At 42.4% G+C, this 24,751-nt stretch overlaps 1 protein-coding gene across 1 annotated transcript in view; it reads left to right on the forward strand.

Moving 5' to 3' along the window:
• The window catches only part of CPS1 (carbamoyl-phosphate synthase 1), a 330,044-nt gene that overhangs the window by 301,281 nt on the left and 4,012 nt on the right, over nucleotides 1–24,751 (forward strand). Inside the window, exon 49 of the transcript XR_003533439.1 lies at nucleotides 12,639–12,739. The gene's annotated coding sequence lies outside the window, so the exon portion shown is untranslated. The remainder of the gene's footprint in view (nucleotides 1–12,638; nucleotides 12,740–24,751) is intronic.

The raw sequence follows: 24,751 nt of genomic DNA on the forward strand, positions 1-24,751 counted from the left end.
TGTTGGCTCCTCATGATCTGGTAAACTCCAAGTGGAGCTTTCCCAGAGCAAAGCCGTCCATTGTCCCCAGGGTGGGGTACCTGGGGACAATTTGCCACATGTTCCCCACCTGCATCCAGTTTGTCCCTCTGCTCTGTGCCTTCTTCAGGACAGGCATAGATGAGGCTCTGGTTTGTTAGGCGCTCCACACCCTATTTCAGCAAATACCATCTCAGCCTGTCCTTTGCAGGAATAAATATTTTTTACATCTGGATGAAGAATTCTTTTAGATGTTTTTTGAATTCCTGGAAGCTGGTACTTACATATAATGCTAAATGTATTAGTTACACGTACAGCCAGTCTATTTCCCTGATGTCTCATTTGGCTATGATCATTTGTGTAACTGCTCTGTAATGTGTACCGTAAGAGTCCTAGAAAATCTTTTACTGGCAAATAAGACATAACTCTAACCTTCAGTAATTGGGAAAAATAGAGCAAAGAACTTAATAATTATGTATCTTTGTGAGTTTCTTTTCATTGGTTCTCTTTTTATTAACTTGGTAAAGCAATTTTCAAAATTACATTTCATGGCTTTTAAATGACCGCAATCTCTGGACATATCATTATCTTTAGACTATTCAATACATTTGTACTGTATTTTCTTCGCAATATACATTTTAGCTCTTTTTTTGTTTCTTCTTGAGAAAAATATTGATTTATCCAATGAAAGGTAATTAAGTTAGGGGGGAAAAGTATCATCGACAAGGGAAAGATAAGTAGCAGGAATATTTGGACCACACGTATATAGTAGAAAACATTCTTTATGTAGTTGACTATGTTGAGTTTAAAGGGCATATAGTTCCTTGCTGTACTGGATTAATTTCATAGGCTTCCTGGATCTTTTTATACATGGTCAGTGATATGGACATTGAAATGCTCCCGATCTTCTCCTGATGTCAATCCATATGGCAGGGCATAGTCAAAAATGCGTTACACTGAGTTGCATTTTGTGCCCAATCCAGTCAGTTGTGTCCTTCCATGTGTTTCAGACATGATTTTAGCAAATATTTTGAGAAGTAAGGAGTTGAAGATGGCTTTCTCATGCAGTTCCTTTGTAGTATCATGATGTGCAAAGTCATGACATGCTAAACTCCCTGATCCAAAGAGAGAGACCAGCCTCTCTTCTGCATATTGCACCCACCCAAAACCCTTTGGGTGGTCTTCCATCTTGTGGCTCAAGGCTGCTGGTTTGAGGTTATTCTTTGGCATGTTTTTGCCTTCTGGTGGTTTGGGGTGAAAATGAGGCAGGCAGGAAGGTTGGAATGGGCTGAAAGCTTGTTCTTGTTTACACTGGCTGGATGTTGAAGCCTAAGACATGGCAGGTGCAGGCAGATGGCTGAAATTAAGAAGGCAATAATGTGTTATTAATCTGAATTATTGTTAATACAAAATATAGATAGACATTTACACACATATATATATGTCTGTATTTTAATATACATACATATGTATTTTATATGTGTTTGCTCAAATTTGTATCCAGCTTGGAGCTCAAAAAATAGTCAAAAATTTCAGGTGGGGCTCACTCCCTGGACTTCAAGGCCTTGTAAATATTCATCTCCTACATGGCTCTTGCCATCTTTTGGGAGATGAACTCTTCATTTGCGTGTAGGAAAGCTACAGTTCCAGCAAAATTTCAGTACTGTCCCTGTTTGTTTATATCAGTATAACTGGGATCAACACTGGAGTCAATAATACCTGTCTGCTTTTGAGCTGTGCGTGCTTCCCACTGAAGGAAGCTGGGAGAAAGATATGAAGAAGGGATATGAGTTCATGAAAAATTCTGTCTTGAGCTAATTGGGTGTTGGACCCTGAGGCTCACTCTGGTTCCAAGGCAGCCTCTGGGTATCTGAGTGCTTTTGGGCTCTGTGACTGCCTCACCACCCACAGCCCACCTTGCTGGGTTGGGAGAGGAGGGTGATGTTCAGTCACAAATCTCCTGATCTCCTGCCTCACAAAGTCACCCTGCACAGGAGGCTGATGGCAGCTGAAGGCCAGGAAATATTCCCCGTGCCTCCCTGTGTCAAAGGTGCCGTCTTCACAAGCTGTTTCCCCAAATTTGTGCACCTAAGCTACACAGGTACCTCAGCTGTAACAGAAAGTGCTGGGAAAGGATATTTCTCTTTCATTTTGTGTGTGGTTTTCTTTTTTTTTCCTTTTTCTAAGTATTAGTATTTGTTCTGTTTTTCCTTTTTGCGTGGGGGAAATTTAGTCTCATGGAGAGATGAAACCTGACATGCTGCAGCAAACAGCTGGTGGGCTAGCAATATATTTAGACCATTTTGAAAATTTCCATACCACCTGTATTTTGGAGTTGTGTTCTCTATCACATCAAGTTAGCAGAGAGCCGAAAGAAGTGCTAACCACACACCAGGTGATCACGTTCAAATTGCCACAGTGACAACAGACACCAAAACATTTTCAAATGCTGTGTTTTGTATCTTATTTTAAGGTGACCTCAAGAGAAGCCTGTCCAGAGGAGCATATGGATTTCATGCAAAGTGCAGATGAAATGAGAGGATGTTTGAGTAGCCTTTAGCCATGTCTGCAGGGACCTTAGTGCCCAGCAGCTATACAACAGGCTCATCTTCTTCATCTCTGTCATAGTTCTTGAATCTAGTTTTGGTCCACAGTAAAATCACAGAATCATTTAGGTTGGAAAAGACCTCCAAGGTTGAGTCCAACATTTGACCAATCCCCACCATGTCAACTAGACCATGGCACAAAGTGCCACGTCCAGTCTTTCCTTAAACACCTCCAGGAATGGTGACCTCACCACTTACCTGGGCAGTCCATTCCAATGGTTGACAAACCTTTCCATGAAGAAATTCTTCCTAATATCCAACCTGAACCTCCCCTGGTGCAGCTTGAGGCCATGTCCTATCACTGGTTCCCTGGGTGAAGAGCTTGACCCCCACCTGGTTACAGCCTCCTTTCAGGTAGTTGTAGAGAGTGATAAGGTCCCCCCTGATCCTTTTCTCCAGGCTAAACAACACCAGCTGCCTCAGAGGCTCTTCATATGACCTACTCTGCAGACCCTTCCCCAGCTCCACTGCCCTTCTCTGAACACGGTCCAGCTCCTCAATGTATTTCTTGTAGTGAGGAGCCCAAAACTGACCCCAGGTCCTGTGGAAATATTGTCACAACTGACTCAGATATCCAGGATTTTGGCGCAAAATGTTTTGTTTTACCTGCATTTTCCTGACTCTAAAACTGCATCGTGAGTGTCCCACGTTCCTCTGCTGAAGTATGTCTTAGAAGCGTAAGAAGAAAGAAATAACCTTTTTCATTCCCTTACTGAGATTCCTTTAAAGTGTTTTTCTCCAAATGGCTCCAACTAACTTTCCCCTAAATAATTAAAATAAAAAGAAAACTAGTAAAAGTTTTGAAACACAAAGGCTGAAGAAAATGAAACAAACCCCATCTGTCTGTGCAAAGTAGCCCTGACTAAAGCACATACTTTCATATGAAGTGTAATTTAGCAAATACTTAGATAAACAGCAATGGTTAGTCTGTTCTGCAACATCAAAGGATTTCCTACAATTCTTGATCTTATTTCAGCTAGTACCAGCTCCTCTCATTAATTTAGATGTGAAGGGCGTACTTGTCTTCAGTGTCTAGGAACAAGCTTAAAATATTTTAAAATAAAAACATTAGATCTACTTTTCTTTTTAGCTTTGTGTATATAAGAGGCAGCCAGTAGAATACACCATCCTGCATATGTGTTTAACCTGATGGATCCATGTGCCAGGTTGACACAGAGCAGCCAAAAAATGCAGGGTGGTGTGAACTGAGGATCTTATTTGTAGGAACAGCAGTAGTAATGTTGCCTGGGGTTTCTTCGGCCTTTTCATCGGGAGGATTCAGTGTGCCTCATGGTACCAGGAGCATTCCCATTTCAAAAGGGAGGAATCTGGTCTGTGGAGAAGGAAAGTGTCTCCATCTACGGTGTGAACGGGCCAGCCCCATTGACAGAGCTTCTAGTGTTGACGAGCCATGTAGCTTTTGCTAAGTGCTGATCCCAGAAATGCCTTCAAAGTGGTCTTCAACAGGTATCCAGGTTACATGTGATGAGCCCATTCTGATCTGGTTGATCTGAGTTTGGGACCTTATGGGGGAAGGCCTGCAACTTGATGGCAGCAAAGCAAGGTGTATGGGAGCTCTGGCCCAGGATGTGGGCATTGAGCAGGCATTTGTGAGGGAGTCAAAACCCCTTTCCCTCTGGGCGTGGCTTCTAACATGTGTAAGAAAAAAGTTTGTTTAGAGAGACCTCCTGCAGCAGCGTCATCATAAAACAGCCTGGAAGACCATGGAAGAAGGGATCCTAGACCTGAGAGAAATGGTGCTGTTAGAGGTACTATTTGGAAGGGATGGGCAACCCAATAACAACCCTGACCATGTCAGGTGCACATCACAGACTTGGTGGAGCCTTTCATGCCAGGGGCTATCTGTATACTCCAGTTTCCTGGGAGATAATGTCCATGGTTAAATCCACCCCTCAGTCTTGTGCCCATCTGTAGGTGGCAGCTTGGGTAATAGGGAGAAATTCAGGCCTAGAGCCTGGTTGATGTAAACAATGACAACTCTCTTGAATTCAGTCACACTGGCCCATGGCAGCTGAGAATTAGGGCTGTGTTAACAGAGAAATCATTTCTGTTCTATGTTTACTGTTCTTTGAACAGTAAACCAGCTGTCTTTTCTCAGTACTGTTTCCCTCTGATGAGAAGCCATCTCCTGGAATAAGGCTGGGAAAATCAAGAAGAGTCAATGTATAAAATTATAGAATCATTTCGTTGGAAAAGACCTTTAAAATTGAATCCAGCTGTTCACCTAGTCGCACTGTGTTCACCACTAAACCATGTCCCTGAGTGCCACATCTCCAGGTCTTTTAAATACCTCTGGGGGTGAGGATTCAACCATTTCACTGTTCCAATGCCTGACAACCCTTTCAGTGAAGAATTTTTTCCTAATATCCAACCTAAACCTTCCCTGGAGCAATTTGAGCCTGTTTCCTCTTGTCCTCTCACCCATTACTTGAGAGAAGAGACTGACTCCCACCTCACTGCTACCTCCTTTCAGGTAGTTGTAGAGAGCCATAAGGTCCCCCCGAACCTCCTTTTCTCCAAGCTGAACACACCCAGCTCCCTCAGCCAAGGTGACAGGAGGGGAGGATGTTTTGCCATCAGTGCAGAGGAGCTGCTCTGTCCTTTTATTTTGGTTTGTAGTATGGTGGGAGCCTTGGACTCCAGTATTGCTCTTAGCCATGTTGGCATGGTGATGTCAGCACCGAAGCATGCATTAAGATTTCAGGGTTTTTTTTAGGGAATCAAGCAAAGACAATGATGCAAACGTTTATCTTTTTTTAACTTAAAAATGAGATGCATGTACCTCTATGGCAGTATCAAAATATGTTGCAACTATCATATTTCCAAAGTGGAGGGTGAAAGCTATTTACAAAAGCTTTTTTCGAGAGCTGGGGGCTCTGTAGCTATTATCCTGTGAGCTTCCTTAGATGGCAAAAATAAAAAGGGACAGACTCCTTTGTTTATTAACAACCTGTGAATGGAATGAATTCAGGGGAGGCACTTTGCTAAGGCAGCAAAGTCCTCAAACATTACAGGCAATGTGCCAAGTTCAGTAAAGCAAATAACTGCATTCAAAAACACTTACTAGGGAACAAGGAAAAATGACCACCTACTGCACCAACGGTGCTTATTTTCTCTCCTTCCTTTTCTTTCCCATGAATTGTGAAGAAATGCACTCATTTCTGGTAGTTGTTTTGGTTTCTGCACGGAAATCTGCAGATGTAAGGATATTCTTCCTGCTTCTCACCCTACTGTCAGTGAGGCTGTCAACTTTGGGAGCATCTGTGTAGAAGTAGAGAGAATTCCTTCTCTGTAATTAAAAACCTGTCAGGCTATAGGAAGGCTGTGACTCTGTAATGTGCCCAATGTTCTGCTACCATATGTTTTGCAAGATGACTGTTATTAACAGGAGAACTTTAAAAAACAGAAGGACCAGTGTTTAAATCTGTTGTTTCTTATGATAGATTCAAACTTCTAAAGATATGTCTATTTGCAGTTTGATGTTGCTGTTTCAAAATGCAGATTGTTGTTCTGTCTTTTTCCATTAGTTCGGAGTCCTTCAGTGCCTCAGGTTTTCTTCCTTTTTTACATCCCTGCATCAGTTGTGAAATTTTCCAAGGGAGGCTCCTCTCTGGCACTGGCTGCAGATGTTGCACTGTAGAATCCCTCTTCCTTGTGCTGGCACTGTGGAAAGACGAGTATCTCTGAATACATCCAAATGTCTGGCACTTAACAAAAAGTTCCTGTTGGATCCTATGGGGGATCAACCCCACTCCTTCTCTGGAGCAAAATGAATCCTCCTTTTAATGGAAGAGGTACCACCTCACTCCTTTGAATCTAATTCACTTTTATGCAAGCCCTTTTCTAGCACAAGAGAAAGGATTTCTATTATAGAACCTATCCCAAACTATTCCTTCATGAAAGTGGTATTTGATTTTGTGAGTGGCAGTTGCAGAACACAACACGTGGCTTTGTGACACACTTCTGAAAGGGCATGGCATCACCCTGCACATCCTGCTATAACTTGGTCACTGTCAGGCTGAAAACCTGATTTCAGTAGGGGAAAGATGCCAGAAAACTCTCAAAAGAATTTTGAACTGTCATATGCTTTCTCCCTTCAGCCCATAAATTCTTACTCTCAATTCTTCAGTGTACAGCAAAAGCTATTTTCTCTCTTAGGCAGGTATAAAGATGGGCCATAAGGCTTGAAAATGTAAAAGGCAATTAATTAGGACTGGCAGAAATTATTTTAATTTCTCAGCTTTTGTTGGGTTGGACTCATATGGGTGCTGAAAGGAATGAGGCTGTATGCACACACAGAGTTTGATTTTGGGATTTTTCCACAGGTCATTTTCAGCATTCCCCTTTTATTCATATTCTCTCTTAAACAGCACCTGGTGTTGTCTTTTAGTTAACCAGAATTCCCAGGATCGTCCTAAACCAGTGTTTTGATCCCACACATTCACAGTTGCATCATGGGGTGCCTGTGTTCAGCCATGAGAAAAAACACACGCTATCATACGGACCACTGAGTGGTTTTCCACGTTGAGAAACACAACATTCTCTCTGTCAAAACATTTAGCTAAGGTCATCCTTTCCTTTTGATTCCAATTAATTAAATGCAGGTGCAGACCGACTCAGCTTGTTCCCACAGACTGGTGAGTTCTGGTTTTGACCACTGACATTGAAAGACCATGAGGATTTCAAAAGACAGTAGCTGAGTGTTTGACACTTTTCATTTCAGCCCTGCTTTGCAAATACCATCAGGGGTTGATCCACATTGGAGCATGTGTGGTATGGAGGCTGTAGAAGAGATGCTGACAAGCTGGAGTGTGTGCAGTGGAAGACCGCGAAGGTGTTTGAAGGCTGGAGCACACAAGTCAGAATCATTGTAGAGGTGGAAGTTAGGCCCTTCCCAAGGGTGCACCGTTAGCAGGACAGAGGCAGCAGACACAAGTTGCATCACTTCATGCAATGTATGCATTGCACCTTACACAAGCTACATTAATGATATTTTAGCCTATGCTTCTCCTCTGGCAAAGGAGAATAATATCTTAAAACAATAGTGTCATCAGTCCCACTGAATTCACTTGTATAAATATTTATAAACTCTCAGTTTCCACTATGCAATATTGTATTTTTAAGATCTCTGGTTAGAAATACAGCATTAAGAGCTCCCCCTTCCCTCCTTAACATGGCACACCTGCCTTGATGGTGAAAACTGTCCCTTGAGTGCCTATCTGCATTTGACCTGTCCTCTTGAAGTGCTAATCCTGTTTATAACCTCATTAAGTCTATTTGTTTGCTGGTTAGCTCTAGGCTTGATTATTCCCTTTAAGCACTGACAAAACATGCTGAAAACAAGGTGCACACATGATAAAATTTGAATAAACAGAATTGTCAAGTGAATGCTAGAGAAAGTCCAGAATACAGCACTGAAGATGCAGAGATGTCTGTTCACAGCCTTACATGGAAATCATTGGGAGATTTGCATGAGTAATGTGGGAAAACTGGGAAATATATAGGTGCCTGTGATAAAGGGCTCAGATTTTTCATCTCATGACAAATGATCAAACTCCACTTACATCAGTGGAACTGCAGTGATTTATTCTAGCTGAGGATCTGGCCTTGTGGTTTGTAAAATCAGCTGTGAATATGCAATGAGGATGATTTGTGTTTCATCAGAAAATCTGAGACCTTTCAAATAAATATTCAATGCACTTAATACGTTGCTAGAGGAGGATCAGTTGCAGGAGTACCAAAGGATTTCATATGATATCAGACCCTACAGCTTGTAGCAATGCTGTACTGTGGTTTAAGGCTGACCTAATGAATAAAACAGCCCATAGTGTTTTGTCCTATGCTCATTCCTGTGTTAAACAGGTGTTACCACAGAGCTTTTAAAAAGCAGATGTCCTGTCTAGTTTTCAAGACATCAAGTGCTCATGTCAAGTCCCTTGGCCAGTTGTTTCAGTGGTTAATTACTCCTCACTATAAAGAGAAAATGATGCTTAATGTGGCCTAAATTTGTGTAGCCTTATCCCCTGGTGATTGAATCTTTTTATGTCTCTGTGTGCTGTGTGCTGATAACTGAAATGTTCTCCCTGGATGTTTGGTTAGAGACCAGCAAGATTTGCTTAAGGTTTTAGGTTTCAGTTGTGGCTTTCTAACTAAAGTTTGTGTTTGCCAACACAGTAGGCTTTAAAGTGGACTATGCACCCCATATTTGACTGGCTAGTTTCCACCTGAACCCTTGCTCCTGTTGGTTTCAGCCACCTGTGGTCCCACAGAAATGTCTAATAAACGACAACCACAAAAACAGCTGCAGGAGTTCAGACTCACTACATCCAAGAATATCTTTAAAGAAGGATATCAGGATCTATTCCAAATAGTGTTACCATAAAAAGTTTTGGGATTTCTTTTGCCTATTACTGCTAATTTAGTTACAAATGACAATGCATAAAATCAGTTCATGAGAATATGTATAGACACTGTGCAGTAGTAATGAATTCATATCATTAGTGCAATGAAAATAGCAATTATTTTAATGAATATGGAAAGAAACTCATTTATTTAATGCAGACTTCTGATGTCAGACTTGGGAACTTTGTAGAAATAAATAATTGATGTGAGTTATCTGCCCAATACACTCTTCCATTTTCCACTCTTCTGGCTTCTTTGGTAAATTTGTGACATTAAATGATTGCAACAGCTTCAGTCTGTCAAAGCTGAATCTTACAGGTGTTCTGCATTGCCAGCACCCTGCAAACCTTGTCCAAGGGTATTAGTGCATCTCTCCTACTACGCTTTCATTGTATCGTCTGCTAATGCAACTAATAGACTTTGAAGGATGTTCCCTGTCTGTGGTACCACCTTTGGAGTTTCTGCTCAAGTCTACTCCTATTCAGATATTCTTATATACTGACTTGTACCTCTGGCTCCATCGAGAGAAGGCTTGAGCTGTCTTTGATGTGGCTTCCAAAGTACCATTTTAAAAGTGCTTTTTTTCTCCACTTCTATGATTTTAAAATGGCCAGATAGATTAAAATTTTGGCAAACAAAAATATACCACCTTCAAAATTCATGCCTTAGGAAACATAGCTTAGTGCTGGACATGGAGGGATCAGACAAATTTTAGATCATACACAGTTGCTCACCTCATTCACCAACATGTTCCCTGCACAGACCCAGAGTTCAGGAGCATAATAAAATTGCTGGAGGCAGAGACAGGGAGGGAAATGAATGTCCCCTCTTATGCTGTGTGTTGCCTAAGATACTGATTTACCATGAACATAAGCCAGTGTTGCAACAGTTAAATGGAAGAAGGGGGTTGTTTTCCTCTCTAGGTTCACTGGACCTTACGTGGGCCTGTTCTTACTTGTAGAAGACCAGCTGATAAATACCACAATGTATTTTTACATGACATGCTGCACTTTTCCTGTCATGGGTATGAGGCAGGAGAATGCTGATCTGCTCTGTACAGCAGTAATTCCCTCCAGTGACTGTTAGGAGTAATTAAAACAGCTTCTCCACAATGAAAAACACATGGCAATACCTAATTAGGAGAACTTTTGAAACAGAAAGAATAAAGTGCCTGATGCTATTCATGTCCCTCTGACAAAGGTGTTACCCTGGGTAACAGACTTTGCTGGTTTAAACTTGCACAGGGAAGTCTTCATTTGAATTCTCCTGAAGTGTACAGCAGTGTTTTCCATGTGGGAAGTATCTTCATGCCTTCAGTTCGTTTGAGGTCAGTGGAACATCTTGCAGTTGGAGAAGTGCTTTGTGTGGGTGTGAGCTGTCCACATCCCCTTTCTCCGTGTGTCCATCTTTCTGGGAGCCAGCACTACTGCTCACTGTCTGTGCTGGCCTCTGCTCCAGCAAACCCAGCAGCAGCCTGGCTTCCTGCAATGCTCACCTTGCTCTAACTCTTAAAAAAAAATGTAGCACACTGCCTAAAACTTCATGTGCTAATTGCTGACACAACCTGAATTATGGAGTCATAAACAGAGAACATTTACTGTTGCAGGGGGAATTATTTACAGTAGAGAAGTATGTGAATACTGAATTCTCTGAGTGATTTCTGGGTGGATTTCACATTTAATGTATGGTAACTACCTTGATAAAAGTCCTGAGAGAATAATTCCATCTTGTAGCTTTTTCATGATTGCTATTGTATGGGTTATCGATCTTACACTTTTCATTTAGATATGCTAAACAGGGCTTTTCTTCCATTAATAATGAGAAAATTTCCCCTTTTTTTTGTATGCTTTTCAGAATTAAAATTAGTATTAACATTATTTGGCTATCTGTTTGGGATGGGAATTTCAATGGTGGGAGCAAGAAAGTTAATTTCATTTTTAGATTAATATAACTGAGTAGAGAAGAGCAACACAAAGGAGAATTTGTGGGACGACTCCTCTCCAACATGGGTGGTCTATGATGATAAAATTCTTTTCTTTTTGCAGAAGAAAAGTTTTGGAAACCCCAACAAGCTCCTCCCTTGCCTTAAGATCCTTATTCTGTAAAACTCTAAAATTTGAGCTGCCAATGCAAACACATTTTTGTAGACTCTTTAGAGACACCAGGTGAAGGGTGATGGCAGCTCAGCCATGCTCTGCTGCAATTTCTTCTGCACCACAGCAGAAGTGAATACAGCAGTTTGCAGTGCTGGGTGGCAGCAGCTCCATTCCTGGGGCAGTTTGTTCTGCTGTTTATGTCCTCTTTGTGTCTCTGTCCCCAGTGCTCTCAACAATGCTCGGCTTCCTGTGACATTCCTGGCAATTGATTTTTACTAAACAATTAGCAAATATGGCGAGGTATAGATTTGGGGTTTCTGCCGTAAAACAACTGACTCCACCCCTCTGCTCTTTGTTACCTCGATTCTCCTTTCAGCCCCAATATAGAAGGTGAATTCTTTGTTAATTTTGAACCTTATCTGGTTCAAAACTACTGCACAAGCCTGATGGCCTTTTTGGTCCAACACAGGCCCAAATGAGCCTACAGATATAACACAGGTGAATTATTTCTAAAGGCCAACTTTAACTTAAAAGGCTAATATCACTGGAAGAGTCCTGTATAATCCATGGAGACAAACTTAGACTTGGGAGCCCAGCAGGGAATGGGTTGTTGGGTTGTTAGTCCAGTGCAACAACCTTCTTGTCCTTCTAACCCTCCTCTGGCAGGCCATCCATCACAGAAGTAGAAAATACAATTTTTACAGAAGACTGTTACTGGTTCCTCTCTCAGTTTTCCCGTTTCAGATTAAACTACTCAAATTCTTGCAGTGCTTTCCACAGAAATTTCGTTTTCTGGACCTCTGATCCTGTTCAGTGCTCCAATTAAACTCTTACCTGATGGCATCTGATTGTCTGGAAATGCAGAACCCAAATGTGGTGCTTCTCCAGGGCCTTCTCCCTGCTGAAGAGAGCAGAAGGGTTGTTTCATGAACCTCACAGGGAAAACAAGCCCTCAGGCCTGTTAAAGCACATTTGGTGGTTGTGGCTAGAGCTCTCATTTGTTAAATAATTTTCAGTTCCAAGTCTGTTCATCCTTATGTGTGGCTCTCCCTTAATTGGCATGATCTGCAGATTTAATAAGTGTGGTCTCTGTTTTATCATCCAGATCATTAGTGGAAGTATTCAATAGTCCTAGACACAGGGCAGCTCCCAGTGGAACACACGGGTCCATTCTGCTATTTTGATGCTGAAACATTGATAACTGCTTTCCTAAGTGCTGTTTTCCAACCACTTTTGCATTCTTCCCACAATGTGAAATCTCCACACTTCATTCATCTGTGAGACTGCTCTAAAAAACAATAGGTAAAGTCAGTGTATGTGACATCTGCTGTTGTTCTACCTGCAAAACCTATCACCTCTCAGGAAGAAATTATTTTGACACAATTTGTTCTTGAGAAATCCGTGGTGGCTGCTACTCAAGTCCTGCTTTCTCCTAGGTGCATACCTGCAATGTGTTCAGCTATTTGTTGCAATTTGGGTTTTTTTCTTTTCCTAGGATTTCATGTTGCTTCTCTTTAACTTTTCCTTTCAGAGCAGGAGCCAAACCCAAGAGTTGTGAATGTGCAGAAGTGGACACTGATAACACCCATCCCACGTGTGAATACAGTTTCAGGTAGGAGTTCTGTGTGAGGACCCGAGGCAGAAGCTTGCTCTTTGAGTCTGCCAGGTTTCCAAGGTGACAAATTTCAGTGACCCAAGGCTCTTTGCAGAAGCTTTGCAGACAGGCCATCCCAGCACAAGTCTTTGTGTTAGTTTGGGGGTTTTTGTTGTTTGGTTTTTTTTTTTTTTTCACTCACACTGTAATGGAATGCCTACTGCTGGCTCAAGAGTTCAGAACTGACCTTGATTTTTAAGTGTGATTTAGTTTCAGGTATAAACTTTACAGGCAATTACAAAATGAAAGCTATCTGTTACAGAAAATGGTGGTGTTTTCTCCCGTTTCCTCAATTCCCTCTCCTGTAAATGAGGTCAGGAATGTTATGAAGTTAACATCATTAATGGTTGCAAAGTGTTTTGAGATCCCTGAGTGGAGGGGCTTATATAAGTGAGAAAGTCTTATTAGGATAATTATAATTTATGCCAACTGTACTGGCACAATATAGATCACTTAATGAGTTATTTGGCTTTTTCTTTCGCTCAGTCTCTGTCTCAGCTTCCCTAAGCCACATAAACAGACTGATTATTCATTGGCAACTTTCATTTTTAGCAAATAGATTTTTCACCGAAGTTCAAACTCAGCAGCAGCAGTTAGAAAATACAGGTTGGTTTCGGATCAATTGGAATTTGCAAGGCCACAGCAAAGAGGAGTGTCTCAATGCTCATTGAACTAGAGAAGCACACACTGAACCTGCCTTTGGAATTTCAAGCACTCTCTCTCCATTCCCTTGCAGTGTGCTCACTGCCAGAGCTGTGCTGGGCTGGTAACAGATGCTTGTGACTAAAAAGGTGAAGGTGAATTGGTGACTTAGGCTGGTGACTAACATGGTAGAGCTAATGGTCTCTGCGGGGGGAAAAGTAGTAGTTTGTAGTTTGATATCTCACTGCTGTGATTTACTCTCTTGTTTTGCCAGCATTTTACTTGTGTTGGTTTCAATGTGTGGTATTCTGGAACCCACCCAGAGATGGGATGAGAAAACCAACTCTTGCTGTTTTTTGGGACCTAAAGGACTATTGATAATCAGATCGCTTCCTGACCATGAAACCTTTTCTCTCAGCTAGAGTAACCACTCATATTAATCCCTGTGACTGGGAAGTAGCTACTTAAAACTTTGTGAGAGTGGATTCAGAAAACTATTAAGATTTAGAAAATTATGATCTCTTTGTAGGCATTATATTATAATGCTTAAATCAGTAGGGGTTTATTTCTTGTTGAGTGCTGAAAATTGTATCTACCATGTTGACCCATTGTAATGTGGACCCATTTGGAAATGGCAAGTGTGTTGACTGCTGTGGAACATATATGCCTTTTCTTTCCTTTCTTACCTCTTCAGTGTTCCTTAGAAGTGGTCCCAGAGGTTGTTTTCCCAATGCATGGAAACACCATGCATTTATAATGTAATCCATAATAAGTGACACAATACTTTATTATTATTACTGCTATGCAATATTTAGTGGAACCTCATACCTAGAGAACTGTCCCTTTCTGCTAAATATTTTTCAAATATACAAGGACTGAAGTCTCCACCCTGTAAAACAAATAATGTATCACGAAAGGTTTTATCCAGCTTTTCAAGTTCACCTTCATTACTGCTCTCGACAAATAATGAATATATCAGAAAATGGAAGACAACTGGTATAGTTTGCTAACTCAGTGGGGACCTGCCAAGTCCTAGTAGCCCCAAAATGGGAAATGAGAAGTTCTAAAATCTAATATCTTTCTGATTTTCCCCTTTTTATTTATCAATGTTAAAGAAAAAGGAAATTCTCAGCTAGTTCATTCCTGTGATTTGCAAACAAAACTTGTTTGTTGTTTTGCTTTCCTTTCAAAAAGGCATCTCTTTATTTAAATGTTGACCTATCAATTTAAAAGGAGAATAGGTTTAGAAAAAGGATCAATAATCTGAAAATGAGATGAAGGATTTTGTGTTGGACTGAATGGACCATTTATGCAAAGTGACATTTCAAGGTATTTATCTTTTTGTTGTCTCAAAGATATTTTTATTTGGTCTGGAGTTAATTGTTTTGTTTTCAGCATTACAAACTGCTGCACAGTTCCAGAGAGACACAAGCAGGGGAGACTCAAATTATTGTTTATTAGCTATGGACAGTGAAGCTAAGGGAATTAATTCTTAGACTTGGAATTTTTTCTGCTGTTTTCCCATGCTTTATGAATTTTGGCTAGTCCTTGCTTCTTGCTTCCTTGCGTTAATCCTCCTTCTTTAAGCACCTATTTAAATGTGAATCTCACAGCTTTTTTTGTTGTTGTTGTTGTTTTCTCTGTATTTGTTTAGGGTTTTTTAATTGCTTCACCTATACACTGTTGAAACTCACCAAGGAGAGGGAAATGTGGATTGGGACTCGACCAGGCAAACTCTACAGGCTTGGACATGGCATTCCTGAAGGTGTAACTAATAGGAGATATGGGCTTTTAAAGTAAGAAGAATTATGATTAATAGGTGTATTGCCAGGACACTTCAGTGCCAAAATTCAGTTTAGGGCAGTATTATGCCAACCACTAGTGCAAAAAATAATTTCTGCTGTGGACACCTTGTAGTTTAGGTAGACACACTGGGATAAACAGGTAAAAACAGCATATTCGACAGGACTCAGGTGGAGTTGCAGTTCCAGGAGATGGAGATGCTTGCTGGGAAGCGGGAGTCAATCAGCAGTGTGACACTGACTGCAGGGACCCCAGTGTGTGCCTGTGCTGTCAGGAGGGATGGGCACCGGGAAGGAGCTGCAGGAGATCCCCACTGCCCTTATGGGTTGCAGGCAGAAAGAGCCAGAAGGCAGCGTGCCATTTCGTACAGTCAGCCTGCTGTTATCCTGATCTAGCATGACAAATTGGTGTTCCCAGAGTGGCAGCAGAGTAATCAGACTGTGACAAATGGTTTACTTAGAGCAATTTGTTTTCATTTCACTGAAAATTTCCGCAGTCTTAAACAGAAGGTTTCCCCCTGCCTCCTCACTCTCACTCCAACTGCCTCCTTCCTCCTTTAATGGCATTTGCATGGTGTTGAGAGAGGGACTGGGACCTGACCTGTGGCCGAGAGGGCAGTGTGGCAGCCGGGAGGTCACGTTTCCAGGGACCCCTGGCTTTTTGCAGCTGGAAGCTGTTGCTGGAGGCAATGTGCTGGTTACTGTGAAGTTCCCCCTCCATCAGCCATAGCCTGTACACATGCTTTTGCTTGCATTTCTCTCATAGGAGCTGAGCTACCTCACACCTTTTGCAAGTTGCTTCCTGGTAGGTGAAGGGTATGTGGGAGCACGGGCTTCCCTGAGGGTCTGAAAAGAGTGTCTGTCTGTCTGGCACCTTTCACAATTGCTAAACCCAGCTGTGTCTACCTGAAGTACTGCCATCCACAATTGCCCTGTGGGTGACAGAACAGCTGTGCAGCCTCATCCCTGTTCACAGCACGGCTGAATCTGTCTGCAAAAAGCACACTTGCAAAATCCAAAGAGAACTGAGAGAAGGGGGAAAACTGCTAAAAATGAACAACGCCAAAAACTGTCTAGGAATTTGAGAGTGTTCAAGTTTCTGTCATGCCAGTGCCTCCAGCTGACCCTGGGATGGGGACCTCACTGCCTTTCCTGGTTCGAGTCTCAGCCCAGTTGCTGAACATGGGCTTTTCAGTGCTGTGATGCCACTGCAAGGTTAAAACTTGGATGGTTTTTCCTGCTTGGTTTTCATAGCAGAGAGATGAAAAGGCCACCTCCCCCTGGCCTGAAGTGGGGAAGGAACCGCCATGAGACTGACCTAGGAGCAGGCTCAGCTCGTGCTCCTCATCTTCTGCTTACTCCAGTTACTCTCATTTATAATAATTACCTGCTGTTTCCAAGTCCAATTCTTGCTGTTTCAGCAGGCAGTGCTTTTCATGGGCAGGAAAAGGAGACCAACACTTTGTGTAAAATAAAAGGGGTAGTGTTATGTTGGGGCTGGAGCCAGGAGCTCTGTGCTGTGGGGAAGGGGACAGAAGGGCAGGGAAGAGTTAGGCTGGTGGCAGAGCACTCTGCTGTACTTGTCCATTTGAAATGGGTTGTTGAGATGAATATTGAGAGTGTCCCACTCAACACTGTCCACAGTCACATACCACGATGAGCTTGGTGGCAGACCTGGCCAGCAGGGCCATGCCATCCAGCTCTTTCTCAGTTCTCATTTCTTTCCTTCCTGGTGTTTTCAAAAAGTACAAAACTGCCATGGGCAGAGTACCTAGGGCTCTGCAGGGGTGGCACATGCTGCTGTACTCCTTTCAATTCACCCCAAAGCCCAGAAAAGTTATTTGAGGCCTTGTGGGGTGCAAGCCTGGACACATAGTGAGCCTGGAGCATTAGAGTATGCAGTGATAGAGTCAAGGCTTTTCTCCATCCTGCTGTCTGTGCCTGTTGCTGTTTTATATCTGCAAGCAGCACTTTAAAGTTGAACTCAGTACAAGCTAATGGGATGAAATACTCAGGCCACTTTCGTATGGGAGGTTGGATGTGAGAGCCCATAAGACTCTTCTTTGACTCTGAGGTCTGCCCTCAAAGACTTGATTTGCCAAGTGGCTGCATTAGGTACTGGTGCTGCATCTTGCATCCGTTTGCTACAGCACAAGTAGTCAACAGTGTGATGCAATTTACTGCTGCATCCCCCCTCTAGCCACCAGAGACATCTATCACAGTCTGGGGAGCAGCCAGCCCAGCCCTTCTCCTGCACCTTGTCACAGTGGCAGTCGTTTGAAAATAGTGCCGTGCCACTTAGAGAGCCTGGCAGTGTAATGGCTCCCTTTAAATGAAATTCCCACTCTGTTGGCAACTTGGCTCTGCAGAAGCCCTTGGAAATAGCACAGTGGTGTGAAAGTAAGTGGTGCCCACTGGAATGTGTCCCTGGCCTTGGGTGGAATGAGCTTGCTGGCACATGCTTATACAACAAAATGACTTAAGACCATTATCACAACATGATTTTCATGTTAGCAAACATAATAAAGCAATGGAAAATTACTTGCACTAATCAGACATCCATAAATAGACTCAAATAGTGTATTTCACTCTCAATTGGAGTGAATAATTAATCAGCTTATTAAATCTGACCATTTCATACAACGTGCCAGTAGTTTTCCAGTGCGTGTTTTTCCTGTCCGTGTATCTCCATTAGATTGATGGATTTGGGGGTTTCAGAACAGTAGTAGTCAAGGAAATGCCATGTGTAAATATATAAAGCTGGATTTACAGTGTTGGGGCACCACCCTCAGATCGCTAACACCAAAATGGGGTGGTGTTACATATTTAAATAATAGCTGCTCTCCATCTCACAGATGATTTCTTAACAACCAGGGAGCAAGAAAAAAAAAACCAAACTCAGAGGAGATCACAGCACTCGTCGTTTCAGTCCTGCTTTGTTGGTGCCATAAAACCCACCGAGAGCTGAACACCCTGCAGACACCATATTTCCATCTCCCCACTCCTCCATCCATGCCTCCTCTCACTGTACCTGCTCTGATCTGCACTGGCATGCTGTCTGCACCCGCATGGGAATTTTGTTAAAGTTTTGGTGTTTGCTTTCCTTCCTTGATGTCAATCACTGATTCTCTTTGGCAAGGGACATTTCCCTTGATAGCACAGTAAAGTCTATATTCAGGTGCAGAATCCTACCTGGCTGCAAAACTTCCAAAGATATTCAATTATAAAGAAATGACAATTGTGCATAAAATGAATGTTAGACTGCTGTGGAGGTCTTAAGCAAATTCTTCTGGAAAGTGGAATATTACTGAAGGCCAAAAGTGAGAACCTGTGCTCTGGTTTGCTCTGCATGGGTCACCTTGTCCTGTGCCACACAGAGCTGAAGTCACTGTGTCCCCACAGCTTTGAATCCCGGTGCAGGATCCCAGGGTGCTGTTTCAGTGCCCTATGGCAGGCAGTCTGGAGCTGCTATTGCACTCTGGCCAGGCTGGTGCCAGGAAATGGGCAACTGCAGGGCTAGCAAAGGGAGATGGATTCGCCACACCTCCAGTGTGAACAGATCGCATTTGTGGAAATCAGAAGGCAGTCGGTCTAAATGTGTGATGAGGAAGCTGAATTGCTCTTTGCTCTACAGATGGGATAGGTGTGCATAAATCCAAATACAGATGCTCTCTGGATTTATTTGGCTGCTTCTTTCGCTCTAAGGGAACGTACAGACAACCTGTCATGAACTGGGGAGCACAGGTTTCAGTGTGTAGTGTGATAGTCCCAGTTCTGCTCCCCTTTAGAGAACTGCACAAGTGAAACTCCTGCTGACTTCTTTAGGAGGAATGGGAGGAACTTGGCATCAGACAATTTGCAGGGTTGCTTAGCAGTAATTTAAAAGAATTAAAATGAAAAGCCCCAAGGGGCTGAAGCAGCCAGCCAGGAAGCATTTGTGTGTAAAGCTAGGTGTGTGTAAAGCAGGGATAGTAACTGTTGCCTTTTCCCTTCAAATTTCTGAGATGTGCCTATGATCCTCAAAGGCTATCAGTTCAGTTTCTGACTAAGGAAGAAGAACTGAGAGCAAAATAACAGATTTTCAGTAACAGATCAGTTCTTCAGGCAGACAGATATGCAAGTATAGATAAGTATAAAAAATTACTACATCTATCAGTATATAAAAGTAAAAGTATGAAATATATACCTTCAGCAAGTCAATAAAATTAGTGTTAGTGTTGTTACTCTGTACTGGAAATATTTTCTGAGTCTGTCTCAGAATGGTGGCAGGTTAGAACCCATCTTACTAGACTTCATCTATCCATCCATCCATCCATTTAATAGAGGAAAAAACACATTTCTCTATTAAATGCATTTCTTTATAAAAAGGATTTTTTTTCTCTTTTAAACTGCTGCCAAACTTGATCCCAGCCTGGATTGGCACAGAGCACTGAAACCTGGAGAGCGCCTATGAAGACACAGTGGTTTTTTGAAAGGAGCAGGGGAACAAAATTATAATTTTTTACTCATTGACAATGTTACTTGTTATTTACAAAACTAAAGCAGTTTCTCTAGCATTTCCTCATGTCACTGTTCAGGTCAGCCTGGGCTCAGCACAGTGTGGGTAAGGGACATGGCCAAACATGGGAAGAACGGCCAAAGCTTTGGGTTTGGCAGAGCTTCCTACTGCTTGCCTTTCTTGAGTACTGCCTCTGCCTTCAGCTTTTATTCAAGCTGTATAATTAGCACCACTTGGCAGCATTATTCTCCTCAGATACACTCAGCCAAATAACACTGTTGTGCAGCTCTGGGCTGGCAAGTTGCATGCAGGGGGTGTTGTTTGGAGGCTGGAACTGTGTCATGCCTCTTGCCAGTCCTCTCCCAAGAAGAATTAGCCTAATTCTTAGATCAGTTTTTCTGGGAAGGCACAGGAATGCTGATCCACCACAGTTTCTCTTCTAGCTTCTTCAGGTCTGTTTACAGTAATGAAGCTGGTGATGATGTTAGCTCTAGCACCCTGTCCTGTGGTGCTGGCTAGTGCTAGGATTGGGGTTCACAAACCCCCACATTTTGTTTGCATTATTAAATTAATCTTGAGGATGGTCCCTGGCTTTTTTTGTTTATGCAACGCTGCAATTTGTCTTTCCTATTTAAGTGTCAAATGTTTGGCAAAGCTGCTAAATGTTCATCAGTTAGTGATGAATTAGTGATAAAAAATTGATGTTCAAGGTAATATCTGAAGCAAATAGATAGGGTCAAATATTTTACCCATCTCCATCCTTCCGTTGACTTAACTGGGGTTAAGAAAATTTACCAGCTACATACCTCAAAAGAGTACTTATTTCTGGATGCATTAGCAGCAAGATTAGATCCTATCAGAGTTATTTAGCTGTGAGCACGCACCATGTTTAGTGCCCATTCTCTGTATGTGCAGGCAGAGGTCCCTCTTGCTCACTCCTTCAGCACTCAGCCTGCCCTCAGGTTTGGACCCAGCAGGCAATCCAGCATTAGTTTGTGCGCTTTTCTCTTTCAAGACTTAACATGGTCACGGATAATTGCATGTGCCTTCTCTTCCTGGCCCAAATAAGAGATCAGGAGCTTCTTAATCAACGGTGTTTCGTTGTCATAATTTTGAAAACTGCTGTTGGTAGTGCCACAGCACTTTCTGACATGGTTTTATATGACACCATTTGCAAAGGGAAGAGTGATGTGATACTAGCTATTACTTTTCTACATCATCCCACCCAAGGAAGATATTCCTTTTGAAACTCAAGGAAAATGTGAATTACCACAGCTGTAGAGCACAAAACCTAAGCCATTTAGCAAGGGCAAAATAACTCAGGACTGAGGAAGAGGAGGAAAGTGCAACTCATCTTTCCTCCACCAGGCTGTCTGTCTTCTACAACCGTAGAAAGGTGGACCAGGGGAATGGGGGTGTGGAAAAATGTATCTCATGGCAGTTACACCCCAGTTGTCTCTGACCCGAGAGCTGCAGCAGTGTGCCAATGTGTTTGTTCAAGGGGCAAAAAGCAAACCTACATTTTCAGAGTTTTTTCCCAATGTTTGCCTGCAGCAGGGCTCTGATGTAGTAATGCCTGGAAAAGGAGATTGCTGTTTATTTTCATTCATGACCTAAGGCTTAAACAGTCAGAAGACTTGTACGTCTGTCCAGCTTATGATGTACACCCTGGTACCTCCAGTGATCGATTGATGCCACATTGGCTTTAATACAGCATTACCATCTTTTAACATTTCCCTAAGGTTCATGGTCACAGTGATGGGGGATCACAGGAAAGCTTGATTTCCAAGAACTGAAACAACATATTATTGGAGAGCTCTGGAGGTAAACTTGGTAATGACCAAGCCTGTGAGTTTGCTGTTTGAGCCTTTACCCACTGAGATGTTTGAGTGTTTCCAGCAGGGAGAAGCAGTGACTGGATACACAGTCATGTCCTAAAGATTCATGAACAAACTAACCAGCAGATCCAGAGGAGTATAAATAATGCTAGACAGATATAAATAATATCTAGACAGACACTTACCTTCAGTCCCCCCAAAGTGTGGAGGACTGACTGTGTGAAAGTCCATCTGAAAGACCTTTTTTTTTTTTTTTTTACTATTTATTACAACAAAACTGAAAGCAGACCACATTGTGTCTGAAATGGGAAGCATGACACAGTCAGGATTACATTTTCTTTCTGGATGCAAGAAAGTGACCTTCATAGCTCACTTGAGGCTTTGTCTCTAGAGTTATGGGCCATTCCCTTGTTAGTGGTAATAAACTGCATTACATTCCACTTCACACTGATGGGGTTTTTCTACATAGTGCCAGGGAACTTAAAAAAAAGAAGGAAAGAATAAAAGTCAGTGAGTTTCAAAATGTGCTTTACTAAAAAGGGAAAGAACTCATATCGACTCTCAGATTATATGTTATATATATTATATATATATTACCAAGCCATTATGTTTTAAGCGCTATTTGTAAGTGTTGTGCACATATAGTTTGGGATTTTATTATAGCATACATGAGGGTACCGGATGTTCAGAATGCAGAATGGACTGGGATGAAAACCAGGGAGGTTGGTTCCTCTGCTACTGAGCACCACCAAAGAGCTTCACCTTGGCCATCTGAGTCGAGGGCAGGCATCAGCATATCAAGCCCTCCCAGATTTTTGGCCCTATTTTTAGACAACCCTACCTGAATAACAAGACCAGGACAGTATGTAAATGTAAGCTGAAAACACTCTTGATGCTGATGCTGTGCCTTTAAATAACTCTCAGAACCCCCCTTATCTTCCCTCTGCACTTTTGGCCTCCCGACAAGTCTGTAATTAGCACAGATTTTTCACATCCATGGCTAGATTGGAAATTTGGAAGCACTTAATGAAAAAGGTCAGTCACCTTGACCAGGCTGAAGTTGCAGTTAGAGGACATTCGCTCCCTCCCAAGGCTGGTAGCACGCAAATCCATGAATATTAATACAGAAATGGTAATGGTTGTTAGGATAGGACCCTGCATTCAGCCTGCAGTCAGCTTGAATACAGCCCCGAGGGTTTTCTTGTGTTTGGGGGGCATTTCCTTCTGGAATTCCTAAGGCAGGGTTTGCACACCATCTCTGGATCTAGAGTTGGATTAGTATACGAGTCCAAGTCCAGATTAACTAAAAATCCAGGTTACTACCCTCCCTTGTGATCTGAGCCGAAGACTGGGTTCAAGCCATGTGTTTCTGTCATGGTAGGTCCAGCACCTCACCCACCACAGCTTTGCTGGTGGTGCCAAAACCTGTGTTTCCAGGAGGTTTTGCCTTGGGGACCTGATTTCAATAGAAAACAGAACAGGGCTTTGGTTTGGGGTCAGGACCAGGGCCTCAAAGGTCACTGTTTTGGTTTTCTATTCCTGGAACACGAAAGTGTAGGAAACGCCCCACCTGCAATCCTATGGGCTTTGGGGTGAGTTACAAAGTTAACATGAACACAATTACAGCTTCTGGATACAGGAGGGTATTGCCTGTGTGTCTGCTCCCATGGCATCTTCTAGGATGACTCCTATTTTATATTTGTGGGCAGGAGGATGACAGCAGAGGTCAGGTGAGGCTTTTGGAAAAGCTTACATCTAGGCTGGGAAGTGATTAAAGGAGTCCTGTGGAAATGGAAAAAGACATGTGAATCATAATATGATTTCCTGTCTCTCCCTGTAGTTTGTGAATTTAATGCAGGTTTCTATAAGACTGGACTATTGTCCAGTGCAAAATACATTTCTATTTACCTGTTTTAATCTCTCAGATGTGATTAAATTATGGCAAAAGTAAAATAAGAAATGCACAGCAAATCCTCCAACCATTAAATTAGGAAAACTCAGATTCTTTCATTTCTGTTCTCTTAGATGCAGTTAATGCATAATGGGAGAACAAAAAAGTCCCAGGTAATAATTACACAGTTTGAACAGAAGCTTATGGTAGCAGTAAGGATTCTTACAATAATGTGCAAAACATCATGTCCTAAACTCATAAAAAAACCCGTGTCTTTAAACATTTATTTTTACTGTGTGTGTTTAATACTAAAAGTGATTATAGCACACTGCTCTTCACATTAATTGTTTGGCAAATGTCATACTGTAAAAGCAAATCCCTCTCTTGCACTTAGAGTACCCTGACATTGTCATGCGGCCAAGAGGCCCCTGCAAGATGCTTACAAGAGCACCCTCCCTGCAGAACAGTTTGTGAGCATTTCATAAACCTTTCCACACTGAGCACTGCTTGGAGATGAGCGAGTTATTTTATTCCTACCTCTTTACACCAGGAGAACTGAAGTACAGAAAAAGCCCAGATCCCCTGTGTTGCTCACATGCACAAATCCCCTTTTGTCTAGTTCATCCCACCAGACTTCCACAATGTGACTGACAGGAAGGTTGTGCTGGAAGTTTAGTTACCCTTAAAAATCAGTTCTCAGCCAGACCACTTTGTTGCATCCCCTTCCTTTTCCCCAGAGCCCAAAAGCTGGCTTGCCCACCAAGGGCAGATCTGGGTCTCGAGCGATGCGTGGCCAGATTTCCGAAAGACGTCAGTGCCAATCATTTGAACATCTGGCACCATTTGGTTCTAGTGTTTGGTTTTGTTTTTAAATAAACTGGGCCCTAGCACAGGAAACGTGTTCCTTGACATTGGAAGAATAAGTGTGATGAGCTATTCCTCCCAAGGAGTAAAGCAGAGCAGAGTAAGACAGCTTAGCACAGCCAGAGCTATCAGAGCAGAACCAGGACCTCTGTGATAAGCTGGATGGACAAGGCAGGAACATCTGACTCTTCTTCATGTGAGTGCCCATGACGGTGCCAGTGGTGAGGCGGCAGTGCTATGGTCAGATTACCACTAGGCAAGGAAATTCAGGACCTTCAGCCTTGTTGCATATGTGACAGTTAGTGCCAGGCTGCTGGTGCTCTTTGCTGTTGTTTGCTGGTTTTCATTTATAAAAACCCAGCAAATAGAGCTATTGGCATCTCAGGAGATGCCTGGTTCAAGATCAGGTTCTGAGAATA

Source organism: Neopelma chrysocephalum, unplaced genomic scaffold (genome assembly GCF_003984885.1).
Source record: "Neopelma chrysocephalum unplaced genomic scaffold, ASM398488v2 Primary Assembly neopelma1_44, whole genome shotgun sequence".
In the NCBI taxonomy this organism is placed as follows: Eukaryota; Metazoa; Chordata; class Aves; order Passeriformes; family Pipridae; genus Neopelma; species Neopelma chrysocephalum.